Here is a 26,234-nt window from a genome sequence, read left to right as displayed (position 1 = left end):
CAAGGCTCATCAGGGAAACAAAACCACCTACGTGGTCACCTTTAAACTCTGCATGACATGAAGAACGCAGGCACTTAAATTTTAGTTTTCTATATAACACATTTTCATGTTTAAAATCAGAGAAGGCAGTATTTCTGGCATTTCCTGTTTTGAAAGAAGGGGGCATGACATTCTTAAAAAAGACCCCGCTCGCGCGCAGCCCTTTATGCCCTTCGGAGAAGGAAGGAGAGCGCAGCGGAGGAAGAGGAGCGCCTCCCCTCCAGGGCCAGGCCAGAGGGCGCTCTCCGCTCGCCCCGCGCGGCCACCCCGCCGGTCCCCAGCCCGGCGCCCGCGCAGGTGGGCGAGGCGGGGTCGGGGGCGGGCCCGGCTCCTGGGCGGGGCGGCGGGGCGGGGCGGCGGGGCGGGGCTCCGGGCGGGCGGGGGCGTGGCCCGCGGGGCGAGGGCTGCAGGCGCGGCCCGGGGCGCAGCGCGCTCAGCGCCGGGGGTGCGTGGCGGGCGAGGAGCGGCACCCGCGGACCGGCCCTCTCCCGCGCCTCCGGGCCAGACTCCAGGTAAGCGACTCGCACACTCGGCCGCCCGGCGGCGGCGGCGGGAAGGGCTGGAAGGACGGGTGGGAGGGAGCCGGCTCTCCGCCGGGCCCCCGCTGCCCGGGCACGGTGGGCTCCGCCGGGGAGGAGGAAGCGGAGCGGGTCCGGAGTGCGCCCGGGACGGGCGGGACGGAGCGGCGCGTGCTGCGCCGACCCTCTTTCCCCATCCCATCGGTGGGTCCTGGGCGAGGATGCTGGTGCCCGGTGTGAGCTGGAAGTCACTTTCTGGTCTCTTTCGCGCTGGTGCCCGTAGTGTGTAGGAGCGCAGAAATCCGAGCGGTTGGCTGCGGGCGTGGATGGGCAGGGAGCGACAGACAGTTACTGCCGTCGCTTGGATGCCAAAGGCTTTGACTTCACTCAGTCCTGACCGCAGCCTTGCAAAGAGGCACGGCTACTCCTGTTTTACTAGTGGAGAAGCGATGCTAGGATAGTAAATGACTCACCCTGGGGCAAACGATTGAAAAGAGAGGCGCTCACGTGGGGGCCGCCCCCCCCCCCCGAAGCACTTTCCCTTCCTGCTTTCCCTCTTCTCCCACCGGTCTAGGAAACTCGCCGCAGGGGCTGTTACCAAAACAGGTGATTTCGTCTTAACGCGCGTAGTACTTCCCTCCTAGATTTCTTTCTTGGTTTTGTTTAGTTTTTTTTTTTGTTTTTGTTTTTTTTTTTTTTACTCAATGCCAAGTTCTCGATAGTTTTTTTTTTTAGTACTCAATCCCTGAGTCCAATTCTGCTCATTTTTGGTTATTAGCTTTTCAAAGTGGAAAAAGTTCTTTCTCATCCATCGCTCGCTCCTTTTCTCCTTGCAGAGCTTTCTCTTGATGCAGAATAAAACACAGGCACCCTTGCGGGTTACGCTTCCTTCCCCATCTTCCGGAGTGGATGAGATCCCTGCAGATCCCGGCGGGCCAGTCCGGTCGCCCGGGGGAGGTAAGTTCTGTGGTCACCTGGCATTTTAGAGATGCCTATAAACGTCGCACGTACACCCTTTGCCTTGTTATTTCTTTCTACAGAGAATCATCTTTTTACAAGCAAATGGGGCAAGAGGCAAATGAGGAAGATACATGGTGGTGTGTAGAGAGAGCAAGTGGTGCCTTGAGATGAGAAGGCAGCCACAGCTTTTTGTGGCCTGAATTTGGTATTTGGGAGGTGCGAGACTGGTCGGGGACGTGTCTCTTCCTTTGGCATACTGCCCCCCTTTCAGATCTGTTCTGAAAGGCAGGTTTGTTTTATAGCGGGGAAGAGGAGGGGTTGATGGTTTATAAAGATCAGTGTAAATTACCTGCTAGGGGCTTAGGCAGTTCCAGACAGGCCCCCCTGCTGGAGCCTTTGGTAACAGATTTCAGTCCCGGCAGGAAGGAAAACTCGGGGACTGTGTGGATATCTGCTTTTTCTTAACAGATTTTTTTTTTTTCAGGCCCTCAAAAGGGTAGTTTTGAGAAACTTTAATTTCTTAGAAATGGCTAACTCCTTTATTTTTAAATACAATATGCCATACTGTGAATTTACTTTTAAAAAGTGTTTTGTTGGTAGATGAAAGAGGTTGATATTTTTTCCATTTCATGGCAAGGGTTTGAAGGTTGCTGCCACCTCTTCTGCACATCTTTCAAACTGGGGGGGAGAAGGACCTCCTTAGCCTCCCCACGGAATTTGTATGGAATTCCATCCTCCATTAATTATAGTTCATCCTTGATCAAGTGTAGCAGTACTTCGACTCACAAGTTGATCCTTTTCCATTTGCAATTTAGTTGCTTAGTACTAAGAAAAATGTTTTTCCCTAACTCTGGGATCACAAAATCAACTCTACCTACAGGGATTGAACAGGTCATGCACGAGAGTGCTTGGTTGGGCCTTTCGACCTATGAAGAACTTGCTAACTCTGAGTAGGTGTTGTCCAGTCCCCACTCAGTAAATATGCAGGAATTCTGGTCCATTGTGTCCAGATTGTCTCTTCTTTTTGTCTTTATTTTTTCCCATGAGTAGCTGAAATCTTTTTACTTTTTTAAAAAATGTAAAACCTAAGCCAAGGCAGGAGGGCCACTTGAGGCCAGGAGTTTGAGACCAGCCTGGGCAACATAGTGAGACCTTATCTCTACAAAAAAAAAATAAATAAATAAATAAGAAAAAACAATGCAGGTGTGCCGAAGTGCGCCTGTAGTGCCAGCTACTCGGGAGGCTGAGGCAGGAGAATTGCTCGAGCCCAGGAGTTCAAAGCTGTAGTGAGCTATGATTGTGTCACTGCACTCTAGCCTTGGTGGCAGAGCAAGAACGTTTTGTTTGGGGTTCTAATCTTAAGAGATTATGTCAATCTTTCCAAATCCACAAGCATGGTCAATTGATACTTCATCACCTTAAAAAAGATTGAAAGACATCAAGTATACTGAAAGGAGAAAAATGAGAACTACTGTAGAATTCCCTTTTAGTTTCTAACATTTTAAACTTTATGAAATTAAGGCCGGGCGTGGTGGCTCACACCTGTACTCCTAGCACTCTGGGAGGCCGAGGCGGCTGATCGCTCGAGGTCAGGAGTTCAAAACCAGCCTGAGCGAGAACTCGTCTCTACCAAAAATAGAAAGAAATTAATTGACCAACTAAAATACATATATACAAAAAAAAATTAGCCAGGCATGGTGGCGCATGCCTGTAGTCCCAGCTACTCAGGAGGCTGAGGCAGTAGGATCGCTTGAGCCCAGGAGATTGAGGTTGCTGTGAGCTAGGCTGACACCACAGCACTCTAGCCCAGGCAACAAAAGTGAGACTCTGTCTCAAAAAAAAAAATGAACTTTATGAAATTTAACAAATGGATTGGACACTTGAAATTTCTTTGGAGATAAAACCTGCAGAACACATTGGCAGAACACATTGGCCATTCACGTAGAACATGGGTTTAGCAATCTCTATGATAAAAATGTTTTCAAATGTTAGATGTTTAAATTTACAAGTAGCTTCTCTATTCATTCAAAGCTGAAGTTAATTATCTTTAACTTGTAGTTTAGTTCATAAACATCTGGAGCATTTTAAACACTGCCTCATTTTCTTCCTCAATCAGGGGAGATTTTCTTCCCTAGGGAATGTTTGGCAACGTCTGGAGACATTTTGGCTTATTATAACCGAGGGACTTGCTCCTGGCAACTCGTGGGTAGAGGCCAGGGATGCTGCTAAACATCTTACAATGCACAGGACAATCCTCCAAAACAAAAAATTATCTGGCCAAAAATGTCAAAAGTGCCAAAGTTGAGAAGCACTGGCCTCAACATACAGGGCATTTACTTGAGACAGGAAACAAAACAACACTAAGCCATGCCTCTGGTGCTAAAGCCAGAATATGGACCGTCTCCACAAAAAAACACCCCTGATTTATATAAACAGTCATTTGGGAACTCTCTCTTGCAGAGCAAGAACCCATGTCTAAAAAAATAAAAAAAAAAAAAAATGTAAAATCTGATTGTAAGGATTGGTTCATTTTTTTTTTCTTTTTTAAAACAACAAAGAATCAAATTTGATCCATCCATCACTATCCCATTGCAAATCTCTGCTCTAGAAACAGCTGTCTATGCTGGTGATCACATTCTCAGGTGAGTGGAAAATTCTGAACTATGAGACACATGCTGTACATTTTTCATGAAATGAGGTGGTAGGAGGCAGAAGTTAATACTACTGGAAATGATCTGTTCTGATTGTCAAATTCTGTTTTCTGTGAAGTGTGTAGTATTTCAGCTGCATGGAGTAGTTTTTTATGGGGCCAAGCAAGGGGACTTGTCACTATTTTTAATATTCATTCTAATGAGAAATGTATTCATTGGTTCCATGTCAGGATGTCAAATGCCTAAGTCCCTGTCTTAAAACGAGAGTTCCCAAATGACTGTTTATATAAATCAGGGGTGTTTTTTTGTGGAGACGGTCCATATTCTGGCTTTAGCACCAGAGGCATGGCTTAGTGTTGTTTTGTTTCCTGTCTCAAGTAAATGCCCTGTATGTTGAGGCCAGTGCTTCTCAACTTTGGCACTTTTGACATTTTTGGCCAGATAATTTTTTGTTTTGGAGGATTGTCCTGTGCATTGTAAGATGTTTAGCAGCATCCCTGGCCTCTACCCACGAGTTGCCAGGAGCAAGTCCCTCTTAATACTGAAACTCCTTGTGAGTAAATCATATTCAGAGAAGAATTTAGTTTTAGGAAAAATCAAACTCTTTTCTGCTAACAGTGATAAAACTAAAACTGCCATGTGTTTCTATAGTCTGAGAATTCCAGACTTTATGAAAGGGAGCTCTAGCTAATATATGGTATAACTCATATCAGAAGAAAAAATGTCCTGGAATTGTAACCCTCTTTATTAGGCCTTAAATAAGCTCAGGGAGATTGAAAACACATTTCTGATTATAGAGGATGCATCCTTAGATACAGACTGGCTGGCTGTCTGTAGGCCCCTTCCAGAAATCACACTAATTTGTAAAACTGGCTACATAATTTTTGGGACCTCTTGTTTAAAAAATTTAAGAATTTCAAGATGGTAACTGCCAAGCATTAATTAAGCCAAGCACAGGGCCCAGTGTGACTGCACAGTTGCACACCCATGAAGTTGGCCTTGGTAAAATCCTTTATTCCTAGCTAAGAGGAGGGTCGTAATCACAAGTGTGAATCCATAAAATGAAATGTTACTGTTGCCACCAAGCACCTGAAGTTTCTGCTTCATTGATTATGCTTTTGTTTCCATACAAGAGTCTGTATGTATTTGGTAATCAATACAGTAAAGTTACTAAGAAATCCTCCCATGATTAATTTTTCTTTTGCTAAAGAGATAGCCAAAGTGGGTGTCTGGGTCCTGGGTACCTGAGCGACCTATTTATTCAGGCATTCATTGAATGACTGTTACTGAGCATCTGTTAGATACCGGGCATTGCTAGCTCTGGGGCTATAGCCGTGAACACGAGGGAGCATTCCCTGCTTTTATGAGCCATCTAATCTGGTAGCTAGAGGGGGAGACAGGTAAACACAGTCACACAGGCTGTCACAATCCTAAGTGGTACTTCAGAAAAGCACAGTGTCAGGAGAGCATGGGACCTGGGGACCTAACTTGGTTTAGGGGAAGGCAATTGTTCAGGGAAGGTCTCCCTAAAACACGATATTTAAAATGAGGCCTGAAAAATAAGTAGATAGTATCCAGGTGAATTCGGGGTTAAGCTTCCAGGCTCAAAGGGTTGAGACCAAGGAGGAAATGTGGCTGGGCATGAGACCTCTTGGGTCATTTTCAGGATTTTGAACTTTAATGTAAAGGTAGTGGAAACCCACTAAAGGGTTTTAAATAGATGAGATGATTTGACTTGAATTTTGTTTGTTTGTTTTTTTAAAGAAATGGGGTCTCACTGTGTTTCCCAGGCTGGAGTACAGTGGCTATTCATAGATGTGCATGAACATACCACCCTATAGGCTCAAACTCCTGGGTTAGATATTCCTACTTCAGCCTCCTGAATAGCTGGGACTACAAGCATGTGCCACTGCACCCGGCTAGAAGTAGTTTTATTTCAAACCTAGCAAGTCCTGGCTCTTTTATGTTTTCTCTAAATTCTGTTTAAAAATTGAACATATACCTTTAGTTTCATCTTCCTCCTCTCATGTTTTCTCCAAGACAGAGAGGAGGCATGTAGCACCTTCCACATTCTTTCTAGAAATCTACTCAGGCAGATCCCAAATTGGTTAAAGGTTATCTCATAGTCTTTAAATTGTCCATGTTATGGCCCCACAGTCTTCCAGTTTATAGCCCATGTGCCTTTTCTCCAATTTGCAATAAGATTTTTTTTTTTTTTTGCCCAGGCTGGAGTGCAGTGGCTTTTCACAGGCATAATCATAGCTCACTGCAGCCTCGAACTCCCAGGCCCAAGTGATCCTCCCACCTCAGCCTGCTGAGTAGCTGGGACCATAGGCATGCACCACCACTGACTTGAGGTTTTAAAATGATCTTGGCCGCTGCCAAGTAGCAAATGGCTTGGAAAGGTAGGTCTTGCTGGCACGTATGGTACCTTTGTGCAAACCAGAAAAGGGCTTCCATTCTGGGTGGACCAGTTAGAGAAGATGTAGAATCTTGTTTTTGCTAGCCCAGGGCAAAAGGCTTCGGTTCCCTCGGCCAGTCACTTTGTGCAGCGACAGGCTGTGCAATCACCCGTGGCCACCCTAGGGAGGGGGAGAATGGGTGTGTGCTAACGGCACTTTTGCAGCCACCCAGGGATGGTGTAGGGGCACTGGATAAAATTTAATGGCAGAGATTGAGTTTGTAGTTAAAGTCAGTAAGAAGGTGGTGATTATTTGCATATGATTGATGCAGAGGGAGGTAACAAAAAGGATTCAAAAATTTCTGGCTTAAACTGAGTAGGATAGGATGGTGAAACCAATATGGGATTTGGGGACACCAGACGGGGAGCCGGTTGGCATGAGGGTGGGGTGGGGAAGATAATTCTCTTTTGGGTGTGTTGTGCTTGTGAGACATCCAAAGGGAGACAAAGAGTTGGGATTGATGAAAGAGATTTAGGGTGGAAATATATGTCCAGGAGCCATTGCATATAAATAATTGTTTCATAACAAAAGATCATCAAGGAGGGTAAAGAATGAGAAGAGACGGGCTGGCCCGCAGAGCTTGACCATTGTGTTAGGTAGAGGAAGAGAAGCCTCTTAAAGCTGCTGAGAAGCCTAATGTACATGCAGGGTAGGGATGAAATGTGGGGTCTGTGGTTTTCTTTTCATTTGTTTTGCTTTTTTTAAAAAAATTTTTATTTTATTATTATTATTTTTTTTTTGAGACAGAATCTCGCTTTGTTGCCCAGGCTAGAGTGAGTGCCATGGCGTCAGCCTAGCTCACAGCAACCTCAATCTCCTGGGCTCAAGCGATCCTCCTGCCTCAGCCTCCAGAGTAGCTGGGACTACAGGCATGCGCCACCATGCCCGGCTCATTTTTTGTATATATATTTTTAGTTGGTCAATTAATTTCTTTCTATTTTTAGTAGAGACAGGGTCTCGCTCAGGCTGGTTTTGAACTCCTGACCTGGAGCAATCCGCCCACCTCAGCCTCTCAGAGTGGTAGGATTACAGGCATGAGCCACCGTGCCTGTCCATGCTTTTTTTTTTTTTTTTAAATTGGGATAGGAGAAGCTTAAACATACTGTCATGCTGCTGGGAGTTTTCTGGTAGAGAGGGAGAGGCTAAGGGTGCAGGAGAGTGAAATAACTGATAGGACCCATTTTCAGAGCAGGTAAGAACACAGGTGGAAGGGTTGACCTTTGATGGAAGGAGGGAGGGAGAGGATGCATAAAGATGCTCTAGATTTGGGGATTAGAATTGTGAGGACTTCTCTTTTCTCTGATGGAGGTGGCAGAACCATTGACCCAGTTTGACGTGTGTGTGAAGTCAGGTATTTCTTCAACCAGTATTTATCGAGCATTTTCTAGTGCCAGGCTTCATGATTGACTCCTTGGAAAGTATTATGGATGATGTTGATTGCCACGAAGCTTGGCCCTATACACCTGAAATAGCCCTGCACCACCCTTCCTAAGGATTGCTTCCTACCTTTGCTCTTTGCTTGGTGACCAATGTCAGTAATGGTCAGCTGAGAGCTTAGCATTTCAAGCCCCCTCCCCACCATGCAGGTTCATGTCCAGGGTAATGGTTTGCAAGGTTGGCTATGCATTAGGAACACCTGGGGAACTTTAAAAACTTTTGATGCCCAGGTCAAACTCTAGACCAATTCTGTCAAATCTCTCGTAGGGAGACTTAGTTACTGGTATTTTTTGAAAGCTACCTGGTGATTCCAATGTATAAACAAGATTGAGAACCACTCACCTACAGAGTGGGCATGAGACTAATTAAAGCTACTCTGTTGTGTTGAGCTCCAGCCCCTGTTGCCTGGAGTTTACTGCATTTGTCAATTGTATGGGACAGAAAATGACGCTAAGACCAATTGGGTGGGACAGAAACTGAGGCAAAGACAGCAAGTGGAGTTGAGATCATACTGACACCCAGAGCAGGATGTGAATGACAGTCCTTTGGGGTGTTGAAGGAAGGTGTAAGAACTTCCATTTAAATCAGCATCTCTCAACTGCTGTACGTAGACTTAACCTCTGGTGTACAGAGGTTAAGTCTATAGGTGTACAGAGACATTGCTTGTCTCTCAGCCCTCTCTCTTCAGCCAAGTGAACTGAAGCTCAGCAGTTACCTTTTGGGGTATATGCTATGGGCTGAGAAAGAATCACTGCTTCTTGTTTTTTTTTGAGACAGAGTCTCGCTTTGTTGCCCAGGCTAGAGTGAGTGCCATGGCGTCAGCCTAGCTCACAGCAACCTCAATCTCCTGGCCTCAAGCAATCCTCCTGCCTCAGTCTCCCGAGTAGCTGGGATTACAGGCATGCACCACCATGCCTGGCTAATTTTTTCTATATATTTTAGTTGGCCAATTAATGTCTTTCTATTTATAGTAGAGACAGGGTCTGGCTCTTGCTCTGGCTGGTTTCGAACTCCTGACTTCGAGCAATCCACCGGCCTCGGCCTCCCAGAGTGCTAGGATTGCAGGCATGAGCCACCACGCCCGGCATGGTTTTTTATTCTTTCATCCACCAGCCACCTCGGAGGGTGCTGTTGTCCTCAAAGCTTTTGTTGTTAGCTGGCCTAAGCCAGTTTGTTTTTTCTGTTAGTAAACAGAGATTGGTGAGGGCTGTAGTTCTCTGGGCAGCTGTACTAGCAGGTGAAGGTTAAAAAGCAAGTCTCTGATTAACTCTGCCCAATCGAGGGCCTCTGACTGCACCTCCTCTGAAAGTTCACTTAGGGCACACATATCAACATTCTGGCAGCGTGGTTCAGCTGTCTGTTGGGGTCAGGTAATCACGAATTTTCTGCAATCAGCTGGACACAGGAATGCACCCAGGGGAGTGTCCCAGGCTGTGGGGCTTGCCAAGCTTGTTTGTCCTTTTCACGTAAATGCAGGACTTGCCCCTAAAATGTCCTTAATTTTTCCACATGAATGGAGCGCCCAGATTCCATCACTGTCCACACTTCTGTTACGCTAACCAACAAGGTCATTGAATTCACCAGGGAAGATCCCGGTCTCATATTCCTTGTGCTAATGAACAAAACCTGGTTTGTAATTGAAAAGCCTGAAACACTTGTAGTGTCTGCCTGGGGCCCTCAACCTCCACACCCACCCGGGGTAGAGAGAGATGGAACCCACACCTGTATATCTTACTGGCTGTGGAAGTGTTTTTTTTTTTTTTTTAATTTATTTTTTCACTCTTTTTTTTTTTTGAGTCAGAGTCTTACTCTGTTGCTGGGGCTAGAGTGCCGTGGCATCAACCTAGCTCACAGAAACCTCAAATGCCTGAGCTCAAGTGATTCTACTGCCTCAGCCTCTGAGTAGCTGGGACTACAGGTATGCGCCACCATGCCCAACTAATTTTTTTCTATTTTTGGTAGAGATGTGGGTCTCACTCTTGCTCAGGCTGGTCTCGAACTCCTGAGCTCAAACGATCCTCCCACTAGGCCTCCCAAAATGCTAGGATTACAGGCGTGAGCCACCGCGCCCAGCCTGTTTATTTATTTTTTGAGACAGAGTCTGGCTCTGTTGCCTGGGCTAGAGTGCTGTGGTGTCAGCCTAGCTCACAGCAACCTCAAACTCCTGTTCTCAAGCAATCCTTTGGCCTCAGCCTCCCGAGTAGCTGGGACTACAGGCATGTGCCACCATGCCCGGCTAATTTTTTCTATATATTTTTAGTTGGCCAATTAATTTGTTTCTATTTTTAGTAGAGATGGGGTCTCGCTCTTGCTCAGGCTGGTTTTGAACTTCTGACCTTGAGCGATCCACCCGCCTCAGCCTCCCAGAGTGCTAGGATTATAGGTGTGAACCACCACCCCAGACCTGGAAGTGTTTTTAAATGAATGATAGACAACCTAACAATTTGTTGTTGGTTATCTTTTGTCAGAAAGCATGAATTTCCTGAAAATACATGGTATGGCTATACAAATACAGGATTTTTAAAACCATGTATCAATGGAAGTGAATACATTTAAAGTAAATGCCTGACTTTCCCATGTAAACAAACCCAGGAGGAAATATTCAGCCACTAGTAACAGATATTTCTGACTATTCTGAGGAATGTCCTCTGTGCTAAAGTGGGTCCATTAGGAAAGGGATCAATTTTTGACAGAGCACGTCAGAAGTCTGCATTAACAAGGTAGATGGATGAGGCTCAGTAAGGTCATTTGGTGTCAAAAATAAATGTAAATTTTTTCTGAAAACAGACTGCATTTCTTGTTTTACTTATCCAGAGATTTTTTTCCCTTTGTGGTTATAAAATTTGATCTGTATTGAAAGAGGAAATGAAAAAAGAGAAACAATGTTTTGTGCTGATCACAAAGGAAAGTCAGATTTCTCTGCTACAGTTCTGTGGGTGGCCCTTCTTCCCAAAAAAGTAGAATTGAATCAAGGAAATGCAGGAGGGTGTGAAAAGACACATACCAATAAAGGTAAAGTTCCCAGCTATGGTCAGTCTCGGCCTTCAGTTTGATCTTGACCCCTAAAAAAGCCATCTATGCCCCTGGGCCTCAGTGTTTTCTTGAGTTAAGAAGGAGGGTGGAACTTGGTGTCTAGATAGATTTTTGTGTTATGAACTGGTGATGTGCTACTCGAAGAAGTTTCCTTGTTCGCATAAGTTTGAGAAATACTGGATATCGTTGTTACTGAAAGTTCAGCACCTGGGCCCGAAGCTGCATCAGAAAAACGAGGGCAAGTATGGTTTGAGGAGAAGGAAAGGGCAGTTTATTAATTTGCTGACAAATGAGGAAAAGGCAGACTCATGTCTTAAAGTAGCATTTTCCTAACTGTAAGCAGGAATACAGAGCTTTTAAAGGGAGGGTTTTCAGCTTCAGGCTATTGCCGTTCACCTATAGTTGATTGTTCTGATCCATATCATCTCTGGTGAAGTCAACCTCTTGACCTCCTCCTGCACAATTCCATCGAGTCATCTGCTGTGGCACAAAGGACACTCCCCTACCCCTGCTATTACTGGCCTTGGGCAGAGATGCAGGTTTTAATTTCCAAAAAAGAATGGGCGAGGTTTTAAAGAGACCACTCATAAAACATTTTTATCCTTTTTCAGGCTGTTCCCTCTGATACATATTCCCCACTGTCAATTTTATCCTTCCATATTTATGGGAGGAGGAGTGATGTCATTGAGCTACTTCCTGCTGAATTGGTGTGATGTTTTAGATGGAAGGTTTATGGCTTATTTATGCCATTGGAAAGCTTTGGCAGTAGATTTACAAAAAATAAAGACTACAACAGATTACCAGGTGAAAAGGGACATAAACAACAACCATAATAACCGTGAAGATTGACAAGGCAAAGTGGAGGAGGATAGCTAATAAGAGAGATTGTACCCTGCTTGATATCTGAGACACCAGTACGACTGCGGGTCCTTCCTGTCACCTTGTACATAGTGTCTACTACAGGGCTGGGTAAGAAAGAACCATGGGGCCTCTGAGTATGGAGCTATTAGTCATGCTCTGCAGGTGATCTGAGAGGCCAGCTTCTGCAAATTCAGAAGTCACATACAGGAATACTTGCCCTGAACCAGGTTTAGGATGACAAACCAGCAGCGAGACAGATCAGCAGAAGATGCGATGCCCCTGGGAAATCCTCACTAAGGAGGAGTTGTTCTACAGACAGAACAAATAGCCAAAGAAAGGTTTGTGAAAATATCATTTTTATTTTTCCTTCATAATCAGATACTTTAGATCATCTAAAGGCTGGCCCATCCATCTTTGGGTCATCTTCTTCCATGGGACACCTTGTTACTTGGGTATGATGGACCCAAGGTTTCTATTCCTGACAATTTCAGCAAGGTGTGAGTTGCTAGAGGCACTTCATAGGGTCCCTTCTACTTCTCTGCCAGTTGTTGTTCAGGTCCTTGTTCTTTCCAGGCTTTAACCAATAAGTCTCCTGGTTTAAGGGGGTGGAGGGACAAGGACCTGAAAGAGGCAAACTCTATGCCCTTACCAAACAAATGGGAACTGGACAAATGAGAACCAGATTCTCTCAAACGAGAACCAACATCTCCCAATCCAAAAGGGAATGAATTCCTCAGGTTCCCTAGTTGAAACAAAACTCACAAACAACAACCACAGACAGTACAGGAAACCTGCAACACCAACACTCTCAAATGCCAAGGCCTACCAAACAAGTGGGGACCATCCAAAGGAGAACAAATTCTCTCAAATGAGAACCAACATTTCCCATCCTCCCCCCACCCACATCCCATTCCCTAGTTCCACTCAGCCTCCTGACTTCTACCCACAAGCAGCACCTACAAACAAATGCCCTGCCCTAGGGCTGGAAGGTTTTCAAACCCTCCCAAATGGGTAGAATTGAGGGTCTCAGTGTGCACACCAGGGAACTTAAACAAATGGCTAGGGTATCCACACACTTCCCAAATCCATTTCCTTTTCCTCAACAAAGTTAAAGCTGGTCAGAGCTGCATCTAATTCAGAGAAGAGAGAGGCGAATGTTCCCTGGAGCTAATCAGCCTCTGGCAGCTGCTGGGAAGCTTACTCAAAAAGGTGATGCTCCTACCCACAGCCTGACCTGGGGCTGCTCCCTGCCTCTTCCAGCATTCTTGGGGTGCTGTCCCACCAGGCACCTACACGCCCACCTAGGGACATCAAATTCTGTCACCAAAAGTTCGGCACTTGTCCCTTAGGCTGCATCAGAAGAACAAGGACAAGTGGTTTGGGGAGAAGGAAAGAGAGGTTTATTAATTGGCCAACAATATTAAAGTACTGTTTTCCTAACTATAAGCAGAAATACAGAGTTTTTAAAGGGAGGGTTTTTAGCTTCACACTATTGCTGTCTAACTGTAGTTGATGGTTCCAATCAATCTTATTTCTGGTGAAGACAATCTCTTGACCTCCACCAGGACAATTCCATTGAGCCATCTCTTGTGATACAAAGAACAAAGGACACTCCCTTGCCCCTGTGATTACTGGCCTTGGGCAGGGATGCAGGTTTTAATTTCCAAAAAGAGTGGGGTAGGTTTTAAAGAGACAGCTTATAAAACATTTTTATTCTTTTTCAGGCAGTTCCCTCTGTTACACTATGTCTCTGTCTTTAAATATTTACAATGGACATTACTGTTTTAAGGGCTAAGAAATAAGCCCAGCAGTATAGAATCCTGTATAACTTTTCTTATGCCTACATTTCTCTTAATTTATTGGACCACAGGATCCACTCCCACCTGAAGACCTAGTAATTGCTCCCCAGAGCTGGGGTTTCTAGCAAGACTAGATGCTCTCTAAAAGTTTCTTCCAGCTCTGCAATGGATATGTTGTTCCAAAAATAGTTTTTAAATATATTGACTTAGCCTATAATTTCCCCCAGAAGACTCAGCAAATAACTATTGTGTGAATTCCTTGAGAGCAGGGAGTATGTACTTTTCATGTTTGTATTTTTCTTCCCAGAACTTAGGAGTCTGTTTTGTATAATAGATGCTCAGTATGGAATTGAGTGTATTGAAGTATTTGTTAGTTAACTTGAAATATGGTTTCCTATTTTGTAGACTGAAAAAATTACCTTTAGATAAGAATTAAAGATTTGCACAAAAGTCAGACAAGAGAAAATATAAACAGTAGTAATAAATTGCTAATATTAAGGGCTCATTGTATGTCAAATGCAATGTAAACATGTTACTGGTTGGCTCACTTATTCTTTATAAAAATCCTAAGTTATATATGATCATGTTTCCAGTTGTTGTTTATTATTATTATTAACCAATGAAGAAGATGCAGCTTGGAGAGGTTAAGGATTTACTAAAGTTTTAGTTGGTGAATGATAGTTCCCAGGTTTCCTGCTGGGGCAGTCTGGCTTCAGAGCTGAAATCATTGCTACTACACTCTCTTACCTCTCTCACATTTAAACAAACTCAAGAGAAAATATTCAACCACTAGTAATCAAAGAAATAACAAAATGAAACCTTAAGCATGTACCATTTTACAGTTGCAATATTGATAAAAAAATAATTATACAGCACATTCATATGTGATACATAATTAAAATAATTATATAGTAAATGTAGAGAAAATGATACTCAGCTATTACTGGTGAAAGTATAAGTTAACTATGGTCCATTTGGAAGCCATTCAAGAGGTGTAGAAATTTCTAAGTATTGATCTAAAATCTCCACTCCTGGAAATTCCCAGGAAAATCTTTAAAAGCCAAGAGAAAGCAAGTATACATAAAAGCAAGTATACAAAGCTATTCATAGCTCATGTTTATAACAGTATAATTTGGAAATACCCTTAATATCCAACCGTAAGACATGAAGTAATTGTGGCAAAAAATAATGAAGATTCTTTGATAGCCAGTAATTAAAACAGAGTAGAAAACTGCATCCTTCCAGCTCTTATATCTGAGCAAAAATGTAAGTGTAGTGTACAAAGACAAGTGCCAGAAGGTAACAGGAAAAGCGAACACAGATGATGTGTAAGTGAAGTGAGATTGTAAATGGCTTTTTGTTTTGGAGAAATTATCTTAACTATAATGCTTTGCAAATACATATAACTGGAACTTATGTTAGAGGATTGACACCATTTTATCTCAGCTTGTAATTTTTTTAAGAAAATTATTGAAGTGAACATTAAAAATTGGAGCATTACAAAAGTCTTTAAATAAACACCCTCTCCCCAGGAAAAAAAAAAAACAAAAGATGCTCACTGAATAGTTTTGGGTGTGTGCTTCTCACATTTTTTTCTAGTGCACATTTATAATAATATTTAATTTTTAGTGGACTTATTCTGCACACACTGAGGTACAACTCAACTCTGAATACCGCATTATCTAGCAAACCTCTTTTTGTGCCATTACATTGAGAATTACTTCATTCTTGGCTTCAGTGATGATTTAAAATTCAGTAACTACACCTAAATGTAATTGACTTGAAATGAAAACGGTAGATGAAGTTTGCCGCGTAGGTTTATGGAACCATTTGAAGAGCACATCCACAGCTTAGATCACAAATAGTTCCCTGTGGGGTTGAAGAGGTCGCTCTGATGTGTCTTTGGACTGAAACCTTCAAAAAGGAGAATTTGTAATATTCGCACCCGCAGGGAGATTTGGGAGGTTCGGGGGCTCTTTGAAAGGTTAGGAGGCAGGCCGAGCTTTAATTAGAAGCTGTTAATAACTGGGTCCAGTGTTGTTCTTGGCCAGAGAGCAGGGCTGTGCTCTGTTCTCTGTGCTCCCAGGGGAGTCAGCCCCGGGTTGAGCCCTGGCCTCACCTCTTACTGCTGGTAAACCGGAGTAAATGACCACATTCAAAGCAGCTAAAGCCTCAGTCTCCTTAACTCTTAAGCGAGAATAAAAATAGCTACTTAGCAGGGTGCTTATGAGAGTGAAATAAGAAAATGTATGCAAAATGCTTGGCAAACTACTTGCTAACTATTAATGGTAACAGTTTCCTCGATTCTGAGATAACTGTGAAAGCACCATCCATTTGGTATCATCTTTAAAGGATGTAAAAAGAAAAAAGAAACAGCATCACAGTTATGACACGGTTTGGCAGTGCATCAGATTCAGATCAATGTTTAAAAAATGTCAGTATGAGGGGGAAATGAGTTCTCAGACTCGAAGAACTACAGAATGTGTTAGTATGTTAGTATCTCCCTTCCTCACGCACCTGCTAACGTCAGCAAAGTGCTTTATCGCTCTGAAACTGGCGACCCCTAACCAAATCCAAATCCAACCACTCCTTTGTGCAGATGAGGAGACCGGAGTCCAGAAAGGTTTAAGGCCAATCTCAAAGAACACCGCCCAGTGCCATTCGAGGCCAGTTGTTTTGGGTTTCTTTATAGTTATTCATTCTATAAGACCCAACACCGAGTGCTTTGAATTCATGTTACCTCCCTGACATGTTGTAATTTAAAACTTTTAAATACTATACTTTCATTTCCTTTTCTGGAAATGACTACGAGCTAGAAGGCACATTTAACAAAAAGTATCCAAGATGCTTTTAGGGGGGAAGCATCCACTTTAGGGAGGAAGAAAGATATTTGGGCTTTTTTCTTTTTTTTGGTTTGGTTTTTTCTTTTTCTTTCTTTTTTTTTTTTTCTTTTGTCCTAACTGATTGAATAAGCCTGTGTTAGGCCCAGGGAGCAGTGTGAATAGACCGAGGGTAGGAAAGAAGCCTAAGACTGCACCCAGGTCTCTAGGAGCTCACCAAAGCCCATGTATGGATAGGTTTACAGAGACAGAGTCACGTGGGATTCAGTGCTGATAGGAGAAACGGTGATAGCTCCTGTTTATTGAGCATCTGCTGGGTACCTGTCCCTGTGCTCAGTGCTCTACGGGTTATTTAATCATCACCAACAAATGAGATGGGTCTTATGATCTCCATTTTTCAGATAAAGATAGTAAGGCATAGAGAGGTTAAGCAACTTGCCGAAACCATTATATTTACTTCTATTTGACTTTATACTTCTTATTTGCTCTGTGGCCTCCAATAGTGAATGATGTTGGATTTCAAAGAGGAGCCATTGTGATTAGTGAAAGAGACCACGTGGTAGAGGCTGAGCTGGATTTCGAACATTTTAGAAGAAATTAGGTAGAGCATTTCTCATTCTTGCTATAGTTAGCCTTCTATTTTGTCATTCGGAATGAGAATACTTACTCTGACAATACATTTAGCAAACTGAAAATCCATAATTTGGGGGCTCCATCTAAAAATGAGAAATCTAGAATTTTTTTTTTAATCCACTGTTGAGGAATCTAGAAGTTTGGAATTAGAATTTCTGAGACTTAGGAAGCATTTAGGAGATTAAAGTATTTAAAATTTGGGTTGTTCAGAAAACGCAGGACTAGTGGCCTGTGTGACAAACAGGATGGGTTACAGTTTCATCCAGCTTGGGGATGGAAAACCAGGGCCACTATAAGATGTCTCTGCTAAAAAATTGTTCTTGACATTGGCCTAGAAAGACAAGTAACCTCTGGGCCCTAGTTTTCTCATCTTTAAAACTGAGTAGACATTTCCATGCAAAAAAAAAGAAAAGAAAAGAAAAAGAAAAAAAAATAATAAAATTGAGTAGACAAAATTAACTTTAACTTTCCAATCTAAAATTCTGTTCCCATTTAACTGTGGTGTTGTATTCAGTATTATAAACTACATAGTTTTAGAGTAAAAAAAAAAAAAAGAAGGAAAAAAGTGCATTACTCTTCAGTCTGGAATTTTGTTTTTTGTTTCGTTTTGTTTGGGTTTTTATGTAGAGATGAGGTCTCTCTAGGTTTCTCAGGATGGTCTCTAACTCCTGGCCTCAAGCTATCCTCCCGCCTACACCTCCCAAAGTGCTAGGATTATAGTCATGAGCGACCGGAGCCCAGCCCAGTCTGGAATTTTGAAGGGGACAATGAGATCTTTTATTCTCTTTTCTGGCCTGCAGTGGTAATGAGGTTGAAGATTTCTTTGAAAAATACTATTTGTTTTTGTGTGTGTGTACATAAACAGATATATTTCAATTCAAGCCTATCAAAGTTAGCCTCTGCAAATGAACTCTCCTGCTTTACTGCAAATGAACTCTCCTGCTTTACAGCATAGGCCTTTGCTGTGTAAAAGTTCGTTTAGCTATTACTCCAAGCAAATTGGGGTAACAGGAAAGCCACCTAGGCAGTAGGAAAAACACTGGGCTTTGAGAGGGAGTTGAACAATCTGTGAATTTTCATGACACTAAACTCAAGAAAGTCCATTCTTTTTTTTTTTTTTTTTCCAGACAACCTAGAGTCATACCGACTTTTACCCTCGTAATATATTTCCTTCGATGTCTGTCTTCTCTTGAATTAATTTTAGAAACCTCTTCTAAGTAGCACGCTGCTTCTGATTGCATTCACCTGCTCTGGAGGTGCAGCCAGTCAAGTGGTGAGCCAGCTGCATCTTTTTAAGTCATAACCAACAAGTTAAAAACAACCCTCCAGGCTGAAAATCTGTGTCACTGATGGAGTCAGAGGAAATTCAGTGGCATTAAGTATATTTACAATGTGGCGCTACCATGGCACACTGCCCATTTCTAGAACTTTTCATTATCCCAGACAAAAACTCCGTATCCATTCAACAGTTACTCTCCATCCTCCCCTCCCCCAGCCTGGAAACCATCATTCTACTTTCTGCCTCTGTGTTGGGCTCCTCTAGGTACCTGTGTGCGTGGAGTCATATGGTGTCTGTCCTTTTGTGTCTGGCTTGTTTCAGTTAACATAGTGCTTTTAGGGTTCATTCATACTGTGGAATATGTCAGAATTTTGTTCCTTTTTAAGGCTGAATACTATTCCATTGCATGGATATGCCACATTTTGTTTATCACTTGCTTTTCCTAACTAGTCATACAATGTCTTTATTCTGATGCATAAGTACGATCATGGGCATTCCTTTGGCTTTTAAGGGAATGTATGAAATTCGTATGACAAAGCCATGTGCATTTCTAGCACTACATTTTAGATTTAAAGAGAAGTTGGATGAAGGATATTGATATTGAGAAAGCACTGGAACGAACAGTAGACAGAGATTAGTGGGATTTTTTGTTTGTTTGTTTTTGCTGTGGAAAACAGATAGTAAGTCTTGAGGGCACACAGTTGTAGAACCCTGTTAGAATCCCTGCATTTTCTTGTTTCCATTTTTGCTTTAGTACTGCGGTAGAGCCAGTATCTTCAAGTCCTGCTGCTTTGCCATGGGCCCTGCTCCCATGACCAGACATCCTGGGGAAGAGAGCGGGCCCTGGGCAGGAGAGGCCCCCAGCAAGTCAGCATGCTCATTTCAGTGCATCCCGTCTGCCCTGCGCTGCCTGCCCTCCTTTCATCCTCTCCTCCTCCTCTTTTCTGAATCCATTAGCGTATCATCTTGGGGAAAGGACTAACCTACGCCAGTTATTGGGTTTTCTTTCACCTTTTCAAGCTATCATTTGGTGTTCAAAGAGATCCAACTGAGAAGAGTATAGGCTGTTAGGCTCAAATATTGTGTGTGTGTGCATGTCCGTAAGTAAAAGGAAAGGAAGGCACACTGAGGACAAACAAATCAAGTCTAGTCCCAGTGGTCTCTGTGCTTACTGTTTGCAAAGGAAATTTACAGAACAATGTCCTGGTTCTTCCCAGTTTCCTTCCCTTTAGGACATGGTTTGAGCATTTCCATAAAGACTGGGCCAAATCTCATTATGCAGATGACGGATCATCCCAGGGGAGGACAGAGCTGGCCCTGGTGCCAGGCCACTGCTGCGGCTACTAGATAGAACTTTTCTGCAGCCCACTTCTCAGGTGGGCTCTTTCTTAGGAGTGATCATTTTAAATCAGTGTGTGTGTGTGTGTATGTGAGAGAGAGAGAGAAAATGAGGCCTGTTTATCATCAATCTTCTGATTTGTTTTCCTGAAATCTTGCCCTTGTTTCTGCAGATGTGCTTAGGAAGTTATTTAGTATTGCGATTCTTCATATTGTGAAACAGACTTAGTGTCATCATGCAGCAGGGAAAAGGTCTTTAGGGTTACCCAACAGGAGTGGCAAACAGCTATTTAGTCTCTTATCTTCCTTTCGGGCTTCCTTTGCTTCAGGTTTCCACTTCCTGAGCAAGCATAAAAAGGAGGGAATGCTGTTCTCTCCTATTTCCTCATATCTAAATCCTGCCCATTTTCAAGATTCAGGTCAATTGTAATTGGGGAAGCCTTCTTGGTTTCTTTCTTTTCCTCCTGGTGAACTGAAAGCTTTCCACTTAGTGCAGAGACTGGGGTGTTTTTCATCTTTCCTGCAAAGTCTGCAGGGAGGAAGATAGGTTTCAGTTCCTCCCCAGGCTGTCAGCTGCTTAAGTCCCTGGTTGTGCCTTTGGGGAGAGAGTGACAGGAAAAGAGAGGATACTTCTTCCTCTGTTAATGTACTAATGAATACTATTTTCATTAATGCATGAAACTCAAGAGTTAGTTATTTAAGTGACATTTGGTCTCAAAGTACTATAATGAGTAAATGAAAAAAAATTCTGTAGAACTTTTCATGCCATTAATTCAGGCATGGAGAACCATTTTTTTTTTCTTCTATAGGTGACTATGCAAATGAAACTCAATCTTTTTTAATTTCATCTAACTTAAAATTAGGAAGAGTTCATTGAAAATTTCATTAATTATGTATTTTAGAATTTTACATAATTATAAAATATGCTTTAATATGGAATTAATCAGCGAATGGAATTGCAAAAAAAAAAAAAGTAGGAATGGAGAAGAGGTAATTCCTATACCTGTTCCACTTATCAAGGGTTTAGAATGTTGATTTGTATCCTATTTTAAAACTGGTTAACCATCTTTATATTATAGCTCTTAATTTTATCACTACCTATAAGACTTTTTTAAAAGGCAGTCCTTATTTTAATCAAAGTTATAAATGCATATTGTTCAGAAAAGCAGATATTTCCATAGGAGTTCCCAGAACTATGAAGGGTCAGAGATTTTACCCTACTTGGAAGCTAACAAATCTGCCACAATTTTCATGGATCCTAGCACAATATGCCAGCGATGAGGGATAGTTTGTTATCTATGGTGATAACAGTAGCAGGTGATCAGCATTTTTCATGTAGGTTCCTTGAGGCATAATTCCCAAAGGGTGACGCCAAGAGGGCCAAGTGTTAACTGTACAAACAGTAGGTTGCATGATGGAAAACGAACACTGAGCTTAGGAAACAGGAATCTTTTATAGTGGGCAGTAAGCATGTTTTGCTTTGCTCCAGGTGACATCTTCATTATATTGTCAGTAAAAGGGCTCACCCTGTACTAGGGAGGGCAACACCATCTCTGTCTTTTAAGCCTATTTGCTATAAAAAAATAGCCTAGGAAAAAAATGATCTGGAACAAAAGGGTGGTTAGCACCTCACTGGCAAGGTGTACAGCAATGCAAGGGACCCACGGAAAATCGTCTTTCAACAGAGAGTCCTAGTTATGAAAAATGGCATTCTTCTCCCAGTGGCTCCCAGAACTGCTTACTCCCTAGAACCCCATTGTCTATTAGAAATATAACATGAGCCACATAAAATGTTCTGATAGTGACATTTTTAAAAAAGCAAAAAGAAACAGGTTAAATTAATGTTAATATTATCTTTAATCTAGATGTCAAAATGTTATTTTAATATGTAAGCAATAGAAGAAAATTATTGAGGTATTAAAATGATGCATGTGTCCAATACATGTACTACAGTGTAACAGTAATATCTGACATGATACAGCCATTAAAGCAAAACGTAGTTCTGCCAAAACGATAAAGTTGTGAAGAGAAAGATATTTACACTGCTTCAATTTTTTAAATTTAATTAATTAAAATTTTAAAAATGCATTTTCTCAGACTAGTCACATTTCAAGTGCTTAATAGTCACATGTGCCTAGTGGCTACTGTTCTGGACTGCATAGCCCTGGCAGTAACCATTTTCAACTTTTTACAGATTTCTTCAGGTGTGTATTTCCATAGCTATAAACATGCTTACACTATTTCTAGATTATTCCATTTTAAGTTTTTTCTTCTACCAGGGAGGGTTGAATTCTTTTACCTCCAAGCCCCCTACCACATTTATGCTCAGTCCCCAGCCCTACCTCCCATCCCCTCAGTCAACTCTTTAGAAAACTTTTTGATTTCAGCTTTATACTCTTGAAAATTATTGACGATCGGCTGGACACTGTGGCTCACACTTGTAATCCTAACACTCTGGGAGTACGAGGTGGGAAGATTGCTTGAGGTCAGGAGTTCGAGACCAGCCTGAGTAAACGGGAGACCCTGTCTGTACTAAAAATAGAAAAATTAGCCAGCTGTGGTGGTGTGTGCCTGTAGTCCAGCTACTCAGGAGGCTGAGGCAGGAGGATCGCTTGAGCCCAGGAATTTGAGGTAGCCTAGGCGACAGAGCAAGAGTCTGTCTGTAAAAAACAAAAAACAAAAAAACTGAGAAAAAAAAATTTAAATATTACTTATGTGAAAGTAACAATGAGAAGCCCTTTACTTATTAAGTAATTTCTTAGGAAACTATTTTTATAAAAATTAGAAGAATAGCAATGTTTTGTATTTTTGTAAATCTCTTAATGTTTGACTTAATTGAAAACAGCTGGGTTCTCAAGCTAGCTTCTGCATTTATTCTGTTGAGAAATAACACATCATGTAGCCGCTGGAAAACTACACTGTATATATAAAAATAAAGTGGTAGTGGACAGGGTGAATAATGTCCCAGTATTATTGTGAAAATAGTTTTGAGACCTTCTGTGAATTATCAAATTTTTTGTTAGACTACAACTCAGTGTTTATATCAATATTATTATGACCATATGTAAATTGAATGTAGCATACCGTGATTTCTTTTATTGTACTCCCCCGCCCCCAGAGTTAATGTCTTGTTTTCATGTTTTTTTGTTTACTATGTACATTTTACTTATTTAACTCTGAGCTCTGCCTTAGTTGTCAAAATCTCTTCTAAATACACTTATTGACAGCAGAGATTCTTCAGTTTTGGCATCTTAAAAAAATATTTCCTGGAGCTATTCACTTCCTTTAGTCTAAGCTGGTTTCCTCCTCGGACCTGTACACACACGCATGGTCTTAGGATCTCTCTTCCTTGTCATCCTCAGATTTTTGTTTCCTCTCTTTTATACTGGGTCCTCTGTTTTTTTTTTTTTTTTTTTTTTCTTGCTAGGCAATTATAGCACACGCTTGGGGGCCAGATTTGTGGGTTTCAATCCTAGCTCCTCCATTAATTAGCCACGTGACCTTGGGAAAGCTATTTAACCTCTTTCTGTCTCGGCTTTCTTATCTGGAAAACTTCACCTTCTGTGCAGCATTCTCCTGAAGATTCTTTGTGTTAATATAGGTACATCACTTAGAAGAGTTTTGGAGCATCCTAAGCACTCCAGAATGGTGACATTATCATGGCTTTTACAGTCACTGGTGGACTTCATCTTTTGTGGCACACTTCTTGCAGTAACCTGCTTGAGGAAGGTGCAGGTAACTGACAGGTGCACGAAAATGCCTTATTCTGCATCACATTTGCCCAGTAGCCTGGCTGGTTGTTTAGAATTCTAGGTTGAGAGCAGTTTTCCCGCAGAATGTGGAAGGCATTGCCCTGTTTTAGTCGAGCCTTCATCAGAAGCTGTGCTGTAAATTGCATTGCCTAGGCATGCCCCCCGCCACCCCAACCTGCTTCAGGACTCAGCTTTCTGAGATCTCCAAGTCAATGATCACTCCCTCTAACTTTCAAATTTTTGATGCAGTTTCTTCAGTTATATTATTTGAGTTTGAGGGGTTTGAGCTTTTTAGAAATATTGCTTATCATCATTTTGTCTTTTAGATATCTCCAGTCTCTGCAAGTGCTGGGAACTGGAAACAGAACTCTTGTCTGACAGCCAAAAAGGGAGAGAGAATGGATAGAAATTTTTAGACGCAGAACACGGGCTGGAGGACCAGCCACGGTTAGGTTCTCAGCGGTTTGTTCAATGTGAGACCTCAGAAAAGCCAAGCGGCTCACAGCAGTGAGTCACAGACATTGGTAAGGGGCAGCGACCACCCTCCATGCAGGGCAGGCTTGGGGGGGGGTCAGACACTGGGTACCCTGGGGTGAGGCGAGGCCCAGGGAAGCACAGAAGCCAGAAAGAAGAGCTACACCCCAGAGGGCAGGCCCTCCGCCTTGCGATCTTATCTGCTTCCTGCTCCTTCCCTTGAACTGCTTCGGCTGACATTTCGGTGCCCTCACTTGGGTTGCAATCATCTGAGATATCTACGTGGCTCCGATATCAATCATAGTAGTTGGTATTTTGCGACAGTCACAGTGGTCTCTAGGCCACAGGGTACCAGTCCTTGAATAGTTGGTGAAATTGAGGACTGCTCACTGAGTCTGATGGCCCAGCTGAACCACGCACACTTCCTGCTGCAGACCAGCAATTGATTAATTGCTCGTGGTCGCGGAGCTTGGTCTGTCCACCAGCCGTCTGCTTACGCATGCCCACTCAGACGCACAGACTTGTGTATACATTTGCATGTACACCTGTGTATTTTTTTAAGAAAGAGTATTTCCACTGCTTTAACAAATGGTACAATAGGTAGAAAGAATGAATTCTTATCTGCAGTAGTTTTGTTTGGACTTAGACCAGAATTACATTGGTAGTAATTGTACAGAAGAAAAGAAAGAATTTACATTTTTGCATTTTCTTTATTAGTACATGTGTGATACTGCGATGAATATCATTTTTTAAAATTTAGTTCATTTCAAAATTCAGAAGCATATGCTAGTTCTATCTAGTAGATTTAAGTTTTGAAATGCCACTGTAGTTCTTTCTACTTTGTAGGTCTTCTCATGTTTCTCACTTATTTCAAGCTGAAATCCAAATCTAATAATCGGTGATTTGGGTACTTTTCTTAAATGTATTTCGTTACCTTTTTTTCACTGCAAACAACCCTGCACTGGGTTGCACCCTCTACCTCACTTCGTTCCTTCCGTCTGATCCTTACCATATCAAACTGTTGAAGACAAGAGCAGTTGGTGGTGGAATAAAATCAGGAAGAGGCCTTTAGCTTGCAGCAGCACAGTAATCTAAAATACAGTCCCATCTGGGGGATGGTCATGCTGGAAACTCAGACTTGTGGGGGAGGGGGAAAGGGCATTTATTGAAACCTTAAAATTTGTACCCCCATAATATGCCGAAGTAAAAAAATAAAGAAATAAATAAAAATAAAATAAAATACAGTCCCATGGCTGCTCACTTGGTGCTGGGCAATGGACCCTTTTCCACACCTGTTTTTCCCTCTGCTCTGTGTTCCAATATAGTGTTATTGAATTTCGATTGATAAAGAGTGTTTACATTATTTAGACTGATGCTTTTCAGAGCTGAGCTATAGAGAACATAATGATCAGCTTTTTAATCATTGTGGAGTCCGTAATTATCTCGCTAACTCCCTTCCTTTGCTTTGTTTTCAAGATATTTATTAGAAATTCAATCCCAGGCCGGGCGTGGTGGCTCACACCTGTAATCCTAGCACTCTGGGAGGCCAAGGCGGGCGGATTGCTCTAGGTCAGGGGTTCAAAACCAGCCTGAGCAAGAGCGAGACCCCGTCTCTACTATAAATAGAAGGAAATTAATTGGCCAACTAATATATAGAAAAAATTAGCCGGGCATGGTGGCACATGCCTGTAGTCCCAGCTGCTCGGGAGGCTGAGGCAGCAGGATTGCTTGAGCCCAGGAGATTGAGGTTGCCGTGAGCTAGGCTGACGCCACGGCACTCACTCTAGCCTGGGCAACAGAGTGAGACTCTGTCTCAAAAAAAAAAAAAAAAAAAAAGAAATTCAATCCCAAAGTCTACCAGTTTTCCATATATTTTTTCCCATCAGTTTTGTCTTCTGAAGACATCTCTCCTAGCCTTCTGACCTGCTCCAGGCAGCTGCTGCCGTCTTTTGGTTCGTTACAGCCTGGATGCCCCTTTACCATGGCTCTGGGCAGTCCCTTTTCTTCCTATATTAGATCCCCTTTCTTACTGTGTCTTCTCCTTTCTTGGTTAATACTTTACTTTTAATAGAGCTTATCCTCCAATAGCTTCTTGAGAAAGGATGCATAACGGTAAATATTCTGAGGCCTTACTCTGATTAGTAGTACAGCTGGCTAT

At 42.5% G+C, this 26,234-nt stretch overlaps 1 protein-coding gene across 3 annotated transcripts in view; it reads left to right on the top strand.

The window, feature by feature from the left end:
* The first annotated feature begins 441 nt into the window (after window positions 1–441).
* The window catches only part of GCNT1 (glucosaminyl (N-acetyl) transferase 1), a 39,648-nt gene continuing 13,855 nt past the window's right edge, over window positions 442–26,234 (top strand). The window contains exons 1-3 of one of the 3 annotated variants that reach the window (XM_076008620.1): window positions 442–551; window positions 1,394–1,514; window positions 6,394–6,573. The gene's annotated coding sequence lies outside the window, so the exon portion shown is untranslated. Of the gene's footprint in view, window positions 552–654; window positions 1,515–6,393; window positions 6,574–26,234 lie in introns of those variants that run through there. The other 2 variants (XM_076008618.1, XM_076008619.1) reach the window with 2 other exon arrangements.

The sequence above is a fragment of the Microcebus murinus genome, chromosome 12 (assembly GCF_040939455.1).
Source record: "Microcebus murinus isolate Inina chromosome 12, M.murinus_Inina_mat1.0, whole genome shotgun sequence".
NCBI lineage: Eukaryota > Metazoa > Chordata > Mammalia > Primates > Cheirogaleidae > Microcebus > Microcebus murinus.
The sequence above is the reverse complement of the archived record's forward strand: the minus strand, read 5'-3'. Positions and strand labels throughout refer to the sequence as shown.